The following is a 17515-nucleotide window of genomic DNA, read 5'->3' as shown; positions in this document are numbered from 1 at the left end:
TTTTTAAAAACTTTCATTAAAGTATAGTTGTGATTAAGATTGTCAAGGTAGGAAACATGGCATAAAATGGTCATTATTTAAATTTTATGTTGTTGTTAGTTAAGTAAAGAGTAATGTAGAAATATCAAGAAAACTACATTACTAACTCTTGTTGTTAAATAAGGTTTAGATGGTATTGATGGTATATGTTTATAAAGATAATAGATGTGTGTATAAACTTTGGTGAAAGGTGACATGATATAGCTTGTTACGATGTTTAAAACATTATGAATGTTTACGTCATACAACTAAGTTGCATGTAAGGTAATTTTATTGAATTGGCTTGTATAATAATTCCTTTCCTATAAACTCGAATGCTTATCTACCTTCATAAAACAAAGTGACCAAATTAATTTCGTCTATTAAGATTAAAACGAGTATATGAGAATAAGTTGAGATGTATATGCACAAATTGCAACACTTTAAATCAATGGTAATTAGAAATAGAATTTGCATTAAGTAAATAATGAAAATTCTTGGAAAATATTTCCTTCCTTTATGAATCATTCATTTTCAGTTTCATATGCAATTTATTCTTCGGCATATATATATATATGTCATATTTGTTTTAAAGATAGTATTAATCATATTTTTATTCTGTCCTTTGAATCTCAATAATTGGAATGAATATAATTTATATTCAGAAATTATAATCAATGGGTGTCATTCCATAAATTGTGAACTCTTTTTTTTTAAGAATTAAGGGGTATTTTAAATGAAGAATTCTCATAATATAATAAACAATTTGTGGAAAAATCCCTGATATCATTATAAATATTTTGCGCAATTAGGGATACGTTCACGTACCCTGATTATATTTTTAAAAACAAAAATTCGGATTATGCGTACGCGCAATTTTGAACAAATATTTAATAAAAGGATTTTTCCAAAGGCGTTAAATCAATTTCATAAAAACCCGAGATGTACGGTTCACTATTCAAAAATAAAATATTCTTGATTCGACATAATTTCGAAAAATGATTGTTTAATAAATATATTACCAAAAGTTATCGTGTACACGTACGCGTGACACAATTCCGCATTTTTAAAATTTATAACACGAATATACGTACGCGTAATTCGATTCAAAGAAGGGTCCTCAATCACAGTAAGTAAAAGCGGTAGAAAAATCATGTAACAAAAAGTATTTAATAAAAATCAAGATAATTAAGCCAATAATAAAAACAGTTAAGCGACCGTGCTAGAACCACGGAATTCGGAAATGCCTAACACCTTCTTCCGGATTAACAGAATTCCTTACTCAGGATTTCTGGTTCGCAGAATAATAAACAGAGTCATATTCTCCTCGATTCAGGGATTATAATTGGTGACTTGGGACGCCTTAAAATTCCCAGGTGGCGACTCTAAAACAAATAAACAAATCCCGTTTCGACTGTCCTTCAATTGGAGAAAACTCCCCACGCGCCCTGCGGGCGCGGCGAAAAGGAGGTGCGACAGCTCTGGCGACTCTGCTGGGGATAAAAGTAAACTATAACCCAGAACCATTGGTTCAGGGTTTAAAGAATTCGAGCTTAAAATATCTGTGTTAATTGGCTTTATTTACTATATGATTTTCAACTGTTTACATGCTAACATGCTAAATGTTTTTTTTACCGCTTTAATATTATTTGAATTGTGAATATATACAACTGCTACGAAACCCCCTTCTTTCTGAGTCTTCTGAATTTATGGTGTACACGTGCGCGTGACCCACCTTTCTGTTAAAGTCATACCAAATAAGACGGAGTTGGGACAAGTAACTAGGCCGGGCAGACTTTCGTGCTCCCGGTACGTTGCCCCCGCTTCGGCTCAAACTGTCTGTTTGGGTAAGCCAGGTTTAGAACAATCAACCTAAGGTTTTACACTTAGAATAACTCAGCCATGTACCAGATCCCTAGTAGGAACGAATATTTGCATCATATGCATTTGGCCTTGGAGACTCAACACAGGGGTTGGGTCTGTCTAGGACAGGTGAACCAAAAATAAAAAGACCATCATGATGCATCCTACTTGTTACTTGTGCATTCACTTGCCTCGAACATGCTTGTTGACCAGCTTAAATAAATCATGGTAAGAAGAAAGGAATAAAATGGGTTGTTTTAAATTTCGAAAAAAAAAAGAAAAGGTTTTAAATCTTGAAATAAAGGTATTTAATAAATAAAAAAAATTCGAAAATTAATTTTTTAGTATAAATTTTCAAAAATGAATTTTGACTTTATCAAAATTAAATTTCAGATGCAAAATGAGCATCACACAAAGCCCCTCATCCACAAGTACGGAAGAATTTCTATGTCAGCTTCAAATGTGGTGGTATGATTTAGGCGAAGACGGTCAAAAATGGGTCGTCAAGCATTTGGGAAATCTCACGGACATTATGAAAGTTAAACCCCGTGATGATCTGATTGCGGCGTTAGTAACTTTCTGGGATCCTGTTCACAATGTTTTTCGTTTCTCTGACTTCGAGCTTACTCCTACATTAGAGGAGATAGCTGGATATACTGGTTTTGACGGAAGTTTAAGAAATCAAAGCTTGATATTCACAAAGGCTCCTTCAGTACATCGATTCTTCGGTCTTTTGAACATCAGCAGTCAAATCAGGAAAAGCAATGTCATCAATGGATGTTGTTCCTTCAACTTTTTGTATTCAAGGTTCGGAAAGTCAGATGGGTTTGAAATTCATGAAAAAGGCCTTACTAATAAGCAAAACAAAGACACTTGGCAGATTCACCGTCGATTTGCTTTCATGGTGGCTTTTCTAGGAGTCATGGTCTTCCCAAATAAAGAGCGAACAATTGATATTCGCACCGCAAAAGTTGTGCAAATCCTTACCACCAAAGAAAATCACACCCTTGTCCCCATCATTCTATCAGATATTTATCGGGCTCTGACTTTATGTAAATCAGGAGCAACGGTCTTCGAAGGATGCAAAATTTTGTTGCAAATGTGGGTGATGGAGCATCTCCAACAACAGCCCAAGATCATACAATATGGGTCAAAAAATGATAATTGCATCGAGAGCTATGAGGAAAGAACAAAAAATTATCAAGCTCCAGAAGGGATAGAAGCATGGGTATCTCATCTAAAGGCTTTAACGGCAAATCAAATTGAATGGACTCTGGGATGGCTCCCGATGAGAGAAGTAATACATATGTCAACCTCAAATAGTTATCTACTACTATTGGGATTGAGAAGCATTCAGCCATATGCACCACTAAGAGTCCTAAGGCAATTAGGGAGATATCAAATAGTTCCTGATGATGAAGATTTGAGTATGCAAGTAATCGAATTACACCCAGAAGCCACTATCCCCGAAGCTCTACTTCAGCAGATGTGGAATGGGTGCCGATACTTGAAAAGCGATACTCAAGTCCTAGACGCTACAAAGGGTGAGATAAATCCTGGGTATGCAAGGTGGTTCGAAAAACGGTCTCGCGTGGATAATGTACCAGAACCTGAGCTAAAAAGGCCAACAAAAAGACCCCATGTTCAAAACTTCAATGATAAAATCCAAGAGCGGTTGATCTGGGGAGAAAAAGAAAAAAGGTACAAAGCAACTATCCATGCCCTAAAAGAAAATTTAAGAAGCCTCAGTTTGGAGAAAGATTTGCAAGCACAAGAAGCCGAAGGCGAGAAAAAGAGTCTAGCTTGTGAGAATGAAAATCTTCATGCTCGATTCCAAAAAATGAAAAATGTTTCTGAAACGCCAAAGAGGAGCTGGAAGGATCAAAAAACCATCGCCAATCTCTTTGAAAGAATGCAAGATTATGATTCCATTCTTGCGGAAAATGAAAGAGCATTGAGCAAAGCAAAAGAAAAGATCCAACAATTAAACGAAGAAGCCAGATCTAACAAGGAACGCCAAGATAGGCAATCCGAAAAAGACAAGGCACAATTCAAGAAGGAAAAAGATTATTGGATGCGATCAGAAGACCAGCTTCGTGCACAACTAGAAGAGGCAAGAAGATGCAACAGAGAACACCAACAAGCAGACCTCGACAGGGAAAGAGCGCAAGCAAGATTAGAGCAGGCCAGACTCCGAGCTTTGTTAGAATCAGCTCTAGATCGTGAGAACCGTGTCAGAGATATAGCCACCACTCGTCAGCAGCAATTGCAAGACCAAGACCAACGTCTCCAAGGTTTCAGGGCACAAATCCACGACCTGGCAGTCTTCACATCTCAAAGTTATGTAAACTGCCAAGGAATGGATTATGAAGCATTTACAGAGCATGCGCCCACTTTTGCTCGTCATCTAGCAATGGAGTTGGAAAGGATGTATCGAACGCTAGGAGGCCATCCGGGTCAAGCACCACATTGAGCAGATAACCCAATATTTGACAACAAAAGTGGAAAGTGGGGCACATTGTGAGATGTTAAGAATTGTATCTTTATTTTGATTTAAGTGTGTGTGTTTTCAAGCCATTTTCTTAAAGTTTTCAAATGTAATTCCATCTTTGTGTAATGAATAAAAGTGATTGCCTTTGGTCCGAACTACGCAAGGTCTGATTCATGTAAGAGCATGATACGTAGGCAATCTCTCAAATTCGACCACCACGATAAAAGACATATATAATAAATAAAAGTGAATAACAATAAAAATTTCAAGAAAGCTGGGACGACACAAGCAGCCGAGCAAATGCATAATAGAAAGGGATTATTTGTCTAGGAGCATTGCATCTCAACGTGTGATTATATATGTGTTAAACTCTCAAAACTAACAAGTTTGTTCATTTCCAGAATTCAAGCAGTTAGTTTCTCTAAAGAGTATACTGGCATATTATCACTATCACACAAGATCAAAAGGACCAATACCCGAAAGTATGTCTATCCCAGATGTTGACACAGGTATGGAGCTAGAGGAGATGGATGTCGGGAAAATGAAAGAGGAGATGTTTAAGCTCAAGCAGCAAATGGCTGAGATGTACCAAGCTTGGTCTACAGGACAGTTACCCCCATCTTACCCAAATAACCCTGCTCCATCAATGACCCAAACTCAGGATAATATCACCACTGAATTATCCCCAAGTTTCCCCATTTATCAGCACTACCGAGGCACCACCTCTCAGACACCACAGTCTCCACCTCCAAAGCCAGTTCCGTACTTTCCTCCACCTATGACTCCTGTTTTCGTAGCACCTCCCCCTGCTACATTTCACAAATCTCCTAGTGAGCCTACATTCCAGGCCTAAGACAACCAATATTACCCCCCGGATCCCACCTTCAAAGCCTCCGAAATCAATTCAACTGCTCCTCGGTTTGATCTCCCAACCGAAATTGACAAACCAGCCAAAAATGCTGAACAAGAAGAGATGTTCAGGAAGGTCAAAAGTCTAGAACAGTCGTTCCGAGACATGCGGGGATTAGGTGGACAAGTCAGTGTAGCATACAAAGATTTATGCTTATTCCCTAATGTACAATTGCCAGTTGGCTTCAAGATGCCCAAATTTGACCTATACAGCGGGCACGGCGACCCAGTAGCCCACTTAAGGGGTTTCTGTAGCAAGATGCGAGGAGCTGGGGGAAAGGATGAATTATTAATGGCATACTTCAGTCAAAGTCTAAGCGGATCAGCTTTGGAGTGGTATACACGCCAGGACCATGGAAGATGGTACACCTGGGATGACCTGGCACAGGCATTCGCATACCATTTCCAATACAATCTGGAAATCATCCCAGATCGATTATCTTTGACCAAATTTGAGAAGAAACACAATGAAAGTTTCAGAGAGTATGGTTTTCGGTGGAGAGAACAGGCAGCAAGAGTGGATCCTCCTATGAAGGAGAGCGAAATGGTAGACTACTTCCTCCAAGCCTTGGAACCAACTTACTATGCCCACTTGGTTTCAGCAGTTGGGAAATCATTCAACGAAGTAGTGAAGATGGGAGGTATGGTGGAAGAAGGCCTCAAGACAAATAAAATCATGAGCTATTCAGCAATTAAGGCAACTACTCAAGCTATTCAAGGCGGGGTAGGAGGAATTGGAAGGAAGAAGAGAGAGGAAGCAGCGGTAGTTGATTCAGGAATTTGGCCGGGACCCAGAGGTTCACCGCTTTACTACAATCAACAACGACCTCGCCAATCAGCTTACCACCATGATTCATCCCAAAACTACTGTCACCCTTCAGAACCTCATTTTTCCATTAACCATGCTCAAGCATACAATCAGCCACCTGTTCACACCAATTGGCGTGCTCCCGTCACACCAAATACTTACCCACGAGCCTACCCCGGACCAGGTTTCAGGCCTAGGCCAGCATTCAGGGGAGAGAGGGAACAGAAAAAGAAAACTTACACTCCATTGGGAGAGTCTTACACTAGTCTGTTCCACAGGCTGAGACAGTTAGACATGCTCAGACCAATACAATCCAAACTACCCAATCCTCCACCAAAGAATCTGGATTACACCATTAGCTGTGAATATTGCTCCGGTGCACCAGGCCATGATACGGAGAAATGTTGGCATTTGAAAAATGCAATACAAGAGCTGATTGATACTAATAAAATCGAGGTTCAAACCCCCGAAGCCCCAAATATCAATAGAAATCCAATGCCAGCCCATCAAGAGGCTAATATGATAGAAATCATACAAGCTGATGGGGAGACAAAGAAGCCGTCACAAACTGTCATGATGATCAAGTCTCATGAAGCCAAGCCAGATAAGCAGTTAACAGAGGAGAAGCCGGTACCTAAGCAGAACAGAAATGGTGATGACCATCTATGATAATCGAGGAGGCATCATCGAGCAAATTTGCCGCAAAACAAGAAAGGCCGAAAGTGGTAGTGCCAGGGGTTGCTAACAAACCCATTATATTCGTGGAAGGAGCACGTACAGATCGGGTTATTATTGCACCTGTAATCCAGCTGTCGATCATCAACAACAAAGCCATCCCATGGAACTATGAACGGGTGACTGTAATGTACAAGGGCAAAGAAATCAAGGAAGAAGTGTGTGAGGTGCAAGGTTTGACACGTTCGGGAAGATGTTTTACTCCCGAAGAGTTGAGAAAAACTAAAAACAATCCAACGCCAACAAAGAGAGCTGTGACGGAAGAAGAGGCGGAAGAGTTTTTAAGAAAAATGAAACTCCATGATTATTCTGTTGTGGATCAATTAAAGAAGACCCCCGCTCAAATTTCATTGTTGTCATTACTGATCCATTCAGAGGAGCACCGCCTGGCTTTGATGAAAATCCTGAATGAAGCTCATGTTTCTGAAAAGATCTCTGTAAATCATTTGGGAAGAATAGCCAACAGAATCTTTGAGACAAACAGAATTACATTTGCTGATGATGAATTGCCTGTGGAAGGTACCGAGCACAACAGAGCTCTTTACCTCACCGTGAAATGTGAAAACTCCGTAGTAACCCGGGTATTGGTTGACAATGGGTCAAGTGCAAACATATGCCCTCTCTCCACTTTAAACAAATTAAAAATTAAAGAGGAGAGGATCCAGAAGAATAGTATCTGCGTACGGGGGTTTGACGGTGGAAGCAGAGATTCATTTGGCGACATAGTGTTGGAACTGACAATAGGGCCAGTCGAATTCACAATGGAATTCCAAGTGTTGGACATAACTGTTTCTTACAACTTATTGTTGGGTCGACCATGGATCCATGCTGCTAAAGCAGTCCCGTCAACACTACATCAGGCTGTCAAGTTCGAATGGGATCATCAAGAAATAGTCGTGCATGGAGAAGAAAGTTTAAATGCTCACAACAGTACCATTGTACCGGTCGAGGGAACAGAAATTGACCAAGGACCATGGGTATACCAAGTGTCCGACACGGTGTCAGTAGAGAAAATTCCAGAAGGGAAAAACCTTCCGAATCCAAGGATATCCTCTGCATCAGTCATGATAGCTTATGAAATGTTAAAGAATGGCTTTATACCCGGCAAAGGTCTGGGCTTATCTCTGCAAGGAATTGTACAACCAGTATCTCTCCCCGAGAACTGGGGAACATTCGGTTTAGGGTTCATACCCACCGCCAACGACGTAATAAGGGCCAGGAAGTTGAAACACCAAGCATGGGTTCTTCCAAAACCAGTACCACATCTGTCAAAGTCTTTTGTCAAGACCGGCGCTAAAAATCGCCCGATAACAACAATTCCTAAATCCCGGGTCAATCCTGAGAAGGAATTAATTGAAAGGTTCGAGAAATTGTTTAGTGATGTGAATATGTTGGAAAGCGGAGAAGGGTGTAGCAACGCAGAAGTTCAATTCGTTGGGCCAGAAACAAAGCTCAATAATTGGAAAGCCACTCCTCTCCCAATTCGAAAGGAGTCTTGGTAGTTTATTTTGATTTTCTTTCAGTTTGTTTGGGTTATTTCAAGGTTGTAATCCCAAAGTTTATCTTACAGTTGGTTTGAAGTGTGCAAAACCTTGTTATCTTTCATCATCCAATAAAAAGCAGTTTCCTTTTTATTATCATTCCTAATAGCTTTCTTTTCTTTTTCTTCTTTTCTGTACAGTTCCTTTTACGCTGGCTCTAGTGATATGGCATGCATGAGGAATCTTCAGCCCAGTCTTAAAAATCAATCTGGTTACGAAATATTAATTCAAGAAATATATTGTGATTATGAATCAGAATATGATGAAGATGAGGTTTTTGAAGAGATTAGTAAAGAGTTAATTCACTTTGAGGAAAAAATCAAACCTAACTTGAGTGATACCGAGGACGTCAATATAGGGGACACGAGTAATGTCCGGGAAACTAAAATAAGTGTCCATCTCGAACCAAAGATCCGAGAAGAGTTAATTAAAGCACTCATAGAATTCAAAGATGTTTTTGCATGGTCGTATGACGACATGCCGGGCTTGAGCACTGATTTAGTGGTCCACAAATTGCCCACCGATCCAACGGTGCCTCCTGTCAAGCAGAGGCTGAGAAAATTCAAGCCTGATATGAGTATGAGAATTAAGGAAGAAATCACCAAACAATTGGAAGCAAAGGTCATTCGAGTCACTCGATATCCTGTTTGGTTGGCTAATGTCGTTCCTGTGCCAAAGAAAGACGGCAAAATTAGAGTATGCGTCGACTATCGCAATCTCAACAAAGCAAGTCCAAAGGATAATTTCCCATTACCCAATATCCATATTTTGATCGACAATTGTGCCAAGCATGATATAGGGTCTTTCGTGGATTGTTATGCCGGGTATCATCAAATTCTAATGGATGAAGAAGATGCAGAAAAGACGGCATTCATCACACCATGGGGAACTTATTGCTACCGGGTAATGCCATTCGGTCTGAAGAACGCCGGAGCAACCTATATGAGAGCAATGACCACAGTGTTTCATGATATGATACACAAGGAAATTGAGGTGTACGTGGATGATGTGATCATAAAATCAAAACATCAGGCCAACCACGTTGGGGATTTGAGGAAGTTCTTCTTAAGACTTCGCAGGTACAACCTCAAGCTTAACCCTGCCAAATGCGCATTTGGAGTTCCATCCGGAAAGTTGCTGGGATTCATAGTCAGTCGACGAGGCATCGAGCTAGATCCGTCAAAGATTAAATCCATCCAAGAACTGCCACCTCCAAAAAACAAAACTGAAGTAATGAGTTTGTTGGGGAGGTTAAATTATATCAGCAGGTTTATTGCTCAGCTCACGACAACCTGTGAGCCAATTTTCAAATTGTTAAAAAAGGATGTTGCGGTCAAATGGACCGATGAGTGTCAAGAAGCGTTCGATAAAATAAAAGGGTACTTGTCAAACCCACCCGTGTTGGTCCCGCCAGAGCCAGGAAGACCTTTGATTCTTTACTTAACGGTTTTGGAAAATTCATTTGGTTGCGTATTGGGGCAACATGACCTCACTGGCAGAAAAGAACAGGCCATCTACTACCTTAGCAAGAAGTTCACAGCTTATGAGGTTAAGTATACTCATCTGGAAAAGACATGTTGCGCCCTAACATGGGTAGCTCAAAAATTGAAACACTATTTGTCATCCTACACTACTTACCTCATTTCTCGGTTGGATCCATTGAAATACATTTTTCAAAAGCCTATGCCAACGGGAAGACTTGCAAAGTGGCAGATATTGCTCACAGAATTCGACATCATCTATGTGACTCGAACTGCAATGAAGGCTCAAGCACTGGCCGATCATTTAGCCGAAAACCCGGTCGATGAGGAATATGAGCCGTTGAAGACTTATTTTCCTGATGAAGAAACAATGCATATCGACGAGGTGGAACAAATTGAAAAACCTGGCTGGAAACTTTTCTTTGATGGAGCCGCTAACATGAAAGGAGTCGGAATAGGAGCTGTAATTATTTCTAAAACAGGGAATCACTATCCTGTTACGGCTCAATTACGATTTTATTGCACCAATAATATGGCTGAATATGAAGCTTGCATTTTAGGGTTAAGGCTAGCTGCAGACATGGGTATCCGAGAAATCTTAGTCATGGGAGATTCGGATCTTCTGGTACATCAAATTCAAGGAGAATGGGAGACCCGAGACTTAAAGCTCATCCCATACCGGCAATGTCTACATGATCTTTGTCAGCGGTTTCAATCAGTGGAATTCCAACATATTCCAAGAATCCATAATGAGGTGGCCGATGCATTGGCTACCCTGGCATCAATGTTGCACCATCCGGACAAAGCTTATGTAGATCCGATACATATTCAAGTCCACGATCAACACGCTTATTGCAATATGGTTGAAGAAGAATTTGATGGTGAACCATGGTTCCACGACATCAAGGAGTATATCAGAATGGGGATATATCCCGCACAAGCCACAGGAGATCAAAAGAGGACCATTAGGCGATTAGCAAATGGATTCTTCTTAAGCGGAGGAGTTTTGTATAAAAGAACACCAGATCTTGGATTATTAAGATGCATAGATGCCAGACAAGCTACAGCTGTCATGTCTGAAGTACATTCAGGAGTTTGCGGACCCCACATGAGTGGATATGTGTTGGCAAAGAAAATCCTCCGAGCTGGTTACTATTGGCTTACCATGGAGCGAGATTGTATCAGTTTTGTGCGCAAGTGTCATCAATGCCAAATACACGGAGATTTGATTCATTCTCCACCATCCGAGTTGCACACAATGTCGGCACCATGGCCCTTCGTTGCCTGGGGCATGGATGTGATTGGACCAATTGAGCCGGCAGCATCCAATGGGCACAGGTTCATTCTGGTAGCTATTGATTATTTTACCAAATGGGTTGAGGCCAAGACATTCAAATCAGTGACCAAGAAAGCTGTGGTCGATTTTGTCCACTCAAATATCATATGTCGATTCGGAATCCCGAAGGTGATCATCACAGATAACGGTGCTAATCTTAACAGCAACCTAATGAAGGAAGTATGTTCAACAGTTTAAGATTACACATCGTAATTCTACCCCATATCGGCCCAAGGCGAATGGAGCAGTAGAAGCAGCCAACAAAAACATAAAGAAGATACTTCGGAAAATGGTAGAAGGTTCAAAACAATGGCATGAAAAATTACCATTTGCGTTATTGGGATACCGCACTACTGTTCGCACTTCAGTAGGAGCCACTCCTTATTTGTTGGTATATGGCACTGAAGCAGTAATTCCTGCAGAAGTTGAAATTCCTTCCCTTCGGATCATCGCCGAAGCAAAGATTGATGATGATGAATGGGTCAAAACCCGTCTGGAACAGTTAAACTTGATTGATGAAAAACGATTGACCGCAGTATGCCATGGTCAATTATATCAAAGAAGAATAGAAAGAGCATACAACAAAAAGGTGCGTCCTCGGAAGTTTGAAGTAGGTCAGCATGTGCTGAAACGTATTCTTCCACATCAGGTTGAAGCAAAAGGCAAATTTGCCCCGAATTGGCAAGGACCATTCATTGTGACCAGAGTATTATCGAATGGTGCACTGTGCTTAACAGACATTGAAGGCAAATGCATAGATATGGCGATCAATTCTGACGCGGTAAAGAGATATTATGTATAACTTTTTGAGTGGTTGTATTTAGCATTATTTCGAAGATTGGAATGACAAAGGCAATTTATTCTGCTATCCAAACACTATACCATTTGTTTCCCCTTTGAGCCATACTTGTTTCTTTCCTACCCTCTCTTGGAATCAATAAAAAAAAATATATAATAAAAAAAAATCACTATCATCAGGTGAACTACGTTTGACCTGATTCCTCAAAGAAGGATACGTAGGCGCTTCACGGCTCGGTCATAGGGTGCACAATATACATAAAATGTGCACAAAAAGAAACATCAAGCGACCCCAATCAAAGAACTGGGGCAAGAATTATATTGGGAATAAGAAAAAGATTCCAAGAGTTGTAATTTTAAACACATACCAAAACTGTTTAGCTTTTCCATTTCTAACCCCATACCAGAAAGACCTTTCGACCAATCTTAGAAAAATGCTGAGTCAAGCAAATGAAGATGGTTCATAATACTCTGGTACAAACAAGAAAAGAAAGTAAAAATGAGAGAGTCTTATAGGTGAAAACCCACACGGGCACCATAAGGCGACGGAAGTTGAGAGAAAAGTAAAATGAGAGAGTCTTATTGGTGAAAACCTTCGTGGGCACCATAAGGCGAAAAGGAAGTGAGAAATGAACAAATGAGGAAAGTTTATCGGTAAAAACTCTTTGAGACGTTGCAAGTCCAACGGGTCTGTGAAATGAAAAATGAAGTGAGGTTAGGGAAATTTTTGGCAAAAACAAAAATGAGACAAATGAAAGGAGATTGATTAAAAGACTGGGTTGATTAATCCGAAATGCATACCATGATCATGGGTGCCAGTAACTTCAATCAGATAAGTTTTTATTCTTTCTCCACAGTCATCCAAAATTGGATTTTTCTTTTCATTCTATAATTATCGAAATCAACGTGTTTCGTCACTAATAATCTTACTTTTCTAAAAAAGCTTTGAGATAAGTTTTATTCCAAACAAATAAGAAGGAATGCCAAGATATACTACCAAGATTCAAGGTTACAAAATACGGCCACGAAAGGTGGGAGATAAAAGATAAGGGTGTAAGAAAGGTGAAATCGAAAGTGGAAGGGACATATGATTACAGTTAAAAGGTTTTGAAGGAAAACATACAGAGGGGAATCCTATAGTCGAGAATCAGTTACAAAGACAAAACAGTCTTTTCAACCATTCCAGATCAACAAAGAGAAACGAAGAGAAGCATCACCATCGACAAGAATGCCCCAATTAACCACCCTGGTTTAAACTAACAAAGTTTTCTTTGATTTAAAAACAGGGGCGAATACAATATCTGTGTCAGGAAATACATGGTAAAGAAGAAGTCAGGCGTCCACCTGGAGAATGAGGATAAAGAAAAGAAGAAGTCAGGCGTCCACCTGGAGAATGAGGATGAAGAATTAAAAGAAGTCAGGCATCCACCTGGAGAATGAGGATGAAGAATTAAAGAAGTCAGGCGTCCACCTGGAGAATGAGGATGAAGAATTAAAGAAGTCAGGCGTCCACCTGGAGAACGAGGATGAGAATTAAAGAAGTCAGGCGTCCACCTGGAGAATGAGGATAAAGAAATTAAAGAAGTCAGGCGTCCACCTGGAGAATGAGGATGAAGAATTGAAGAAGTCAGGCGTCCACCTGGAGAATGAGGATAAAGAAAAGAAGAAGTCAGGCGTCCACCTGGAGAATGAGGATGAAGAATTAAAAAGAAGTCAGGCGTCCACCTGGAGAATGAGGATGAAGAATTAAAAAAGTCAGGCGTCCACCTGGAGAATGAGGATGAGAATTAAAGAAGTCAGGCGTCCACCTGGAGAATGAGGATAAAGAAATTAAAGAAGTCAGGCGTCCACTTGGAGAATGAGGATGAAGAATTGAAGAAGTCAGGCGTCCACCTAGAGAATGAGGATAAAGAAAAGAAGAAGTCAGACGTCCACCTAGAGAATGAGGATGAGAATTAAAGAAGTCAGGCGTCCACCTGGAAAATGAGGATAAAGAAATTAAAGAAGTCAGGCATCCACCTGGAGAATGAGGATGAAGAATTGAAGAAGTCAGGCGTCCACCTGGAGAATGAGGATAAAGAAAAGAAGAAGTCAGGCGTCCACCTGGAGAATGAGGATGAGAATTAAAGAAGTCAGGCGTCCACCTGGAGAATGAGGATGAAAGAATTGAAGAAGTCAGGCGTCCACCTGGAGAATGAGGATGAAGAATTGAAGAAGTCAGGCGTCCACCTGGAGAATGAGGATAAAGAATTGAAGAAGTCAGGCGTCCACCTGGAGAATGAGGATGAGAATTAAAGAAGTCAGGCGTCCACCTGGAGAATGAGGATGAAAGAATTGAAGAAGTCAGGCGTCCACCTGGAGAATGAGGATGAGAATCGAAGAAGTCAGGCGTCCACCTGGAGAATGAGGATAAGAATTAAAGAAGTCAGGCGTCCACCTGGAGAATGAGGATGAAGAATTAAAAAGAAGTCAGGCGTCCACCTGGAGAATGAGGATGAAGAAAAGAAGAAGTCAGGCGTCCACCTGGAGAATAAGGATAAAGAATTAAAAAAAATCAGGCGTCCACCTGGAGAATGAGGATGAAGAAAAGAAGAAGTCAGGTGTCCACCTGGAGAATGAGGATAAAGAAAAGAAGAAGTCAGGCGTCCACCTGGAGAATGAGGATAAGAATCAAAGAAGTCAGGCGTCCACCTGGAGAATGAGGACAAAGAAAAGAAGAAGTCAGGCGTCCACCTGGAGAATGAGGATGAGAAAAGAAGAAGTCAGGCGTCCACCTGGAGAATGAGGATAAAGAAAAGAAGAAGTCAGGCGTCCACCTGGAGAATGAGGATAAGAATTAAAGAAGTCAGGCGTCCACCTGGAGAATGAGGATAAAGAAACTAAAGAAGTCAGGCGTCCACCTGGAGAATGAGGATGAGAAAAGAAGAAGTCAGGCGTCCACCTGGAGAATGAGGATGAGAAAAGAAGAAGTCAGGCGTCCACCTGGAGAATGAGGATGAAGAAATTGAAGAAGTCAGGCGTCCACCTGGAGAATGAGGATGAAGAATTGAAGAAGTCAGGCGTCCACCTGGAAAATGAGGATGGAGAAGTTAAAAAGAAGTCAGGCGTCCACCTGGAGAATGAGGATGAGAAAAGAAGAAGTCAGGCGTCCACCTGGAGAATGAGGATGAAGAATTAAAGAAGTCAGGCGTCCACCTGGAGAATGAGGATAAAGAAATTGAAGAAATCAGGCGTCCACCTGGGGAATGAGGATGAAGAATTGAAGAAGTCAGGCGTCCACCTGGAAAATGAGGATGAAGAAAGAAAAGAAACAGTCAAGGCACCCACCTGAAGAACGAGGGAATGAAATTGAAATGTTGAAATCAAAAGCCCGCTCATATGGAAAAGGAGAACACTTAGAATCAATAAAGCAGAGGAGTCCAACAGAATCCCTAGCAAGAAACAACAAGAGTTCCAAAAGGAATACGGAATAATCCAAATGCCCAAGAGTCACCAAGATATCAAGACAACAAGAAACGCAAGGGCATGATCTAGATAAGATTTTTATAATTCCTCTACCCTAATCTAGTTTAATTTTTGTATTACCTTGGAAGTAAGGTGTAATAAGGAGGTCAGCAAGCAGTAAAAACAGCACGAAGCAGCAGTAACATCACAGTCCCACGGTAGTCCCAGCTACCCAAAAAATTCCCGAACTACACTGACCTGATTCCTTTATAGCCAAGGATATGTAGGAAACCTTTGAAGCAGAGGTTCGGTCAAATCTTTCTAAAAATGCTTCCCACGGAGTATTCGAACGGGCAAAAATCGCTCGTATCCGCTCACTTTATCTTTGCACGAAAACTCTTCGAGTTTCCGCACAAAGAGGGGCAGCTGTGAGCACGTGATTTTTGCCTTAACGAAAACTACTCCAAAAATAAATTTCTCGTACTGTGTAATTTTTGAATTTTGTGTGGTGTTAAATACTTGTGTTATGTCCGTAAATGTTTACTTTGTCATAATGAAATGAAAAATAAAATAAAATACATATTGCATGCATATAGGATTTAATTATGCATTTAAGAATTAATTAAAAATAAAATCACAAAAAATATGCATTCGTTCTATTTTTAAATGTGTTACTGTGTGATTAATATTTTGACTATGTGTTAAATAGTTGTTATGAAGTAATTAATATTTTGTGTAAGGTTAAAAATTGTTTTATAATTTTATTAGGATTTTTTTTATTAATAATAAAATTAGAAAATAATTGAAAAGGAAATAAAAAAAATCGGACCTGGATTTAAATCCAGGCCCAAATCAAATCACCCCCCCCCCACAGCCCAATCCAAACAGCCCAAGTCTGACCCAGTCCCAAGCTAAGACCAAACGACGTCGTTTGGTCACCTCTCATCAAGGGCCGTTGGATTAAATCCAACCAACGGTCAAGATCCCCTGCCCTTACCCGCAACCCATAACCCGACCCATTGACCCGACTCAGTCCGACCCCAACGTTAAACCAAACGACGTCGTTTGGATTAGTGGATTGATCCTGGCCATTCATCTTACTTGATCGGACGGTCAATATCCACCCACCATTCCCCTATATAAACCCATAATCCCTTACCTGGCCCCCTAACTAAACACCCCCCCCCTCTCCGCTCATGTTCATCATCGTTCCAAACAGACCCCTAACCCTAGCCGCCCCTATTCCCCTTCGCCTAAAACCCGGCGGCATCAACGCCGCCGGTCACCAACTTAACACCCTAGGACCTCCTGAACATCCCCTACACGAATCCGACCTTAGTTTCCTTCGAATCAGGCCCCAACCCTTCGAATCTTAAATCGAAGGTTGGCCTGAAAACCTGATCTAAACCAATCAGCACCTAGTTAACACCATAGCTTCCCCTAGTCATCCTGAGTATGGATCTGTTGTTTGTTTGGCTCGAATCAGTTCCGAGCTTCTCGAATCTTCTTTTGAAGATTCGGACCAAACAAGAACAAGCTCAGATTTGTTTTAAGCTAACACCAAATGACCCCTAGGCTACCCTCACCCTTGTGTCATGTTTGGTTCTTCTCGAATCTGACCAGAAATGGTTAAATCCCAAATCGAATTTTTAAGAACCCTAAAAATACCAAACTTTCGGATTTTTGTTCAGATTAAGTAAAGATTGAGGTTCAATCGACCTTAGTCGAAGTATTTTCAGTGGAAAATACTTCGACTAAGGTCTGTTTGATTTCAAACAAAAATCCAAATCCAAGTTGAGTTCGAGTCGGATTAAAATTGAAGATTCAAAGGTATTTTTTCTATTATTTTGTGTATTCTACATGTATTGTTGTTTGTCTTAATAGCTTGTTAATTTTTCATGATTTTATTTGATTAATTCTGTCACCTTTGTCTCATGCCCGTCTATATGGTCAAATATGAAACTGTTTCAGTTGGTTGTGATTGTTCATAATGTAAGTAATCGACTCGATTAAGTTCGTCGATTAGTTATATTATGAATTCTCACTTATGATAATGCTAATAAAAACAGTCTGCTTCTATTGTTTTAGACC

This window comes from Nicotiana sylvestris, chromosome 4 (genome assembly GCF_000393655.2).
Source record: "Nicotiana sylvestris chromosome 4, ASM39365v2, whole genome shotgun sequence".
NCBI classification, from domain to species: domain Eukaryota; kingdom Viridiplantae; phylum Streptophyta; class Magnoliopsida; order Solanales; family Solanaceae; genus Nicotiana; species Nicotiana sylvestris.
The sequence above is the reverse complement of the archived record's forward strand: the minus strand, read 5'-3'. Positions refer to the sequence as shown.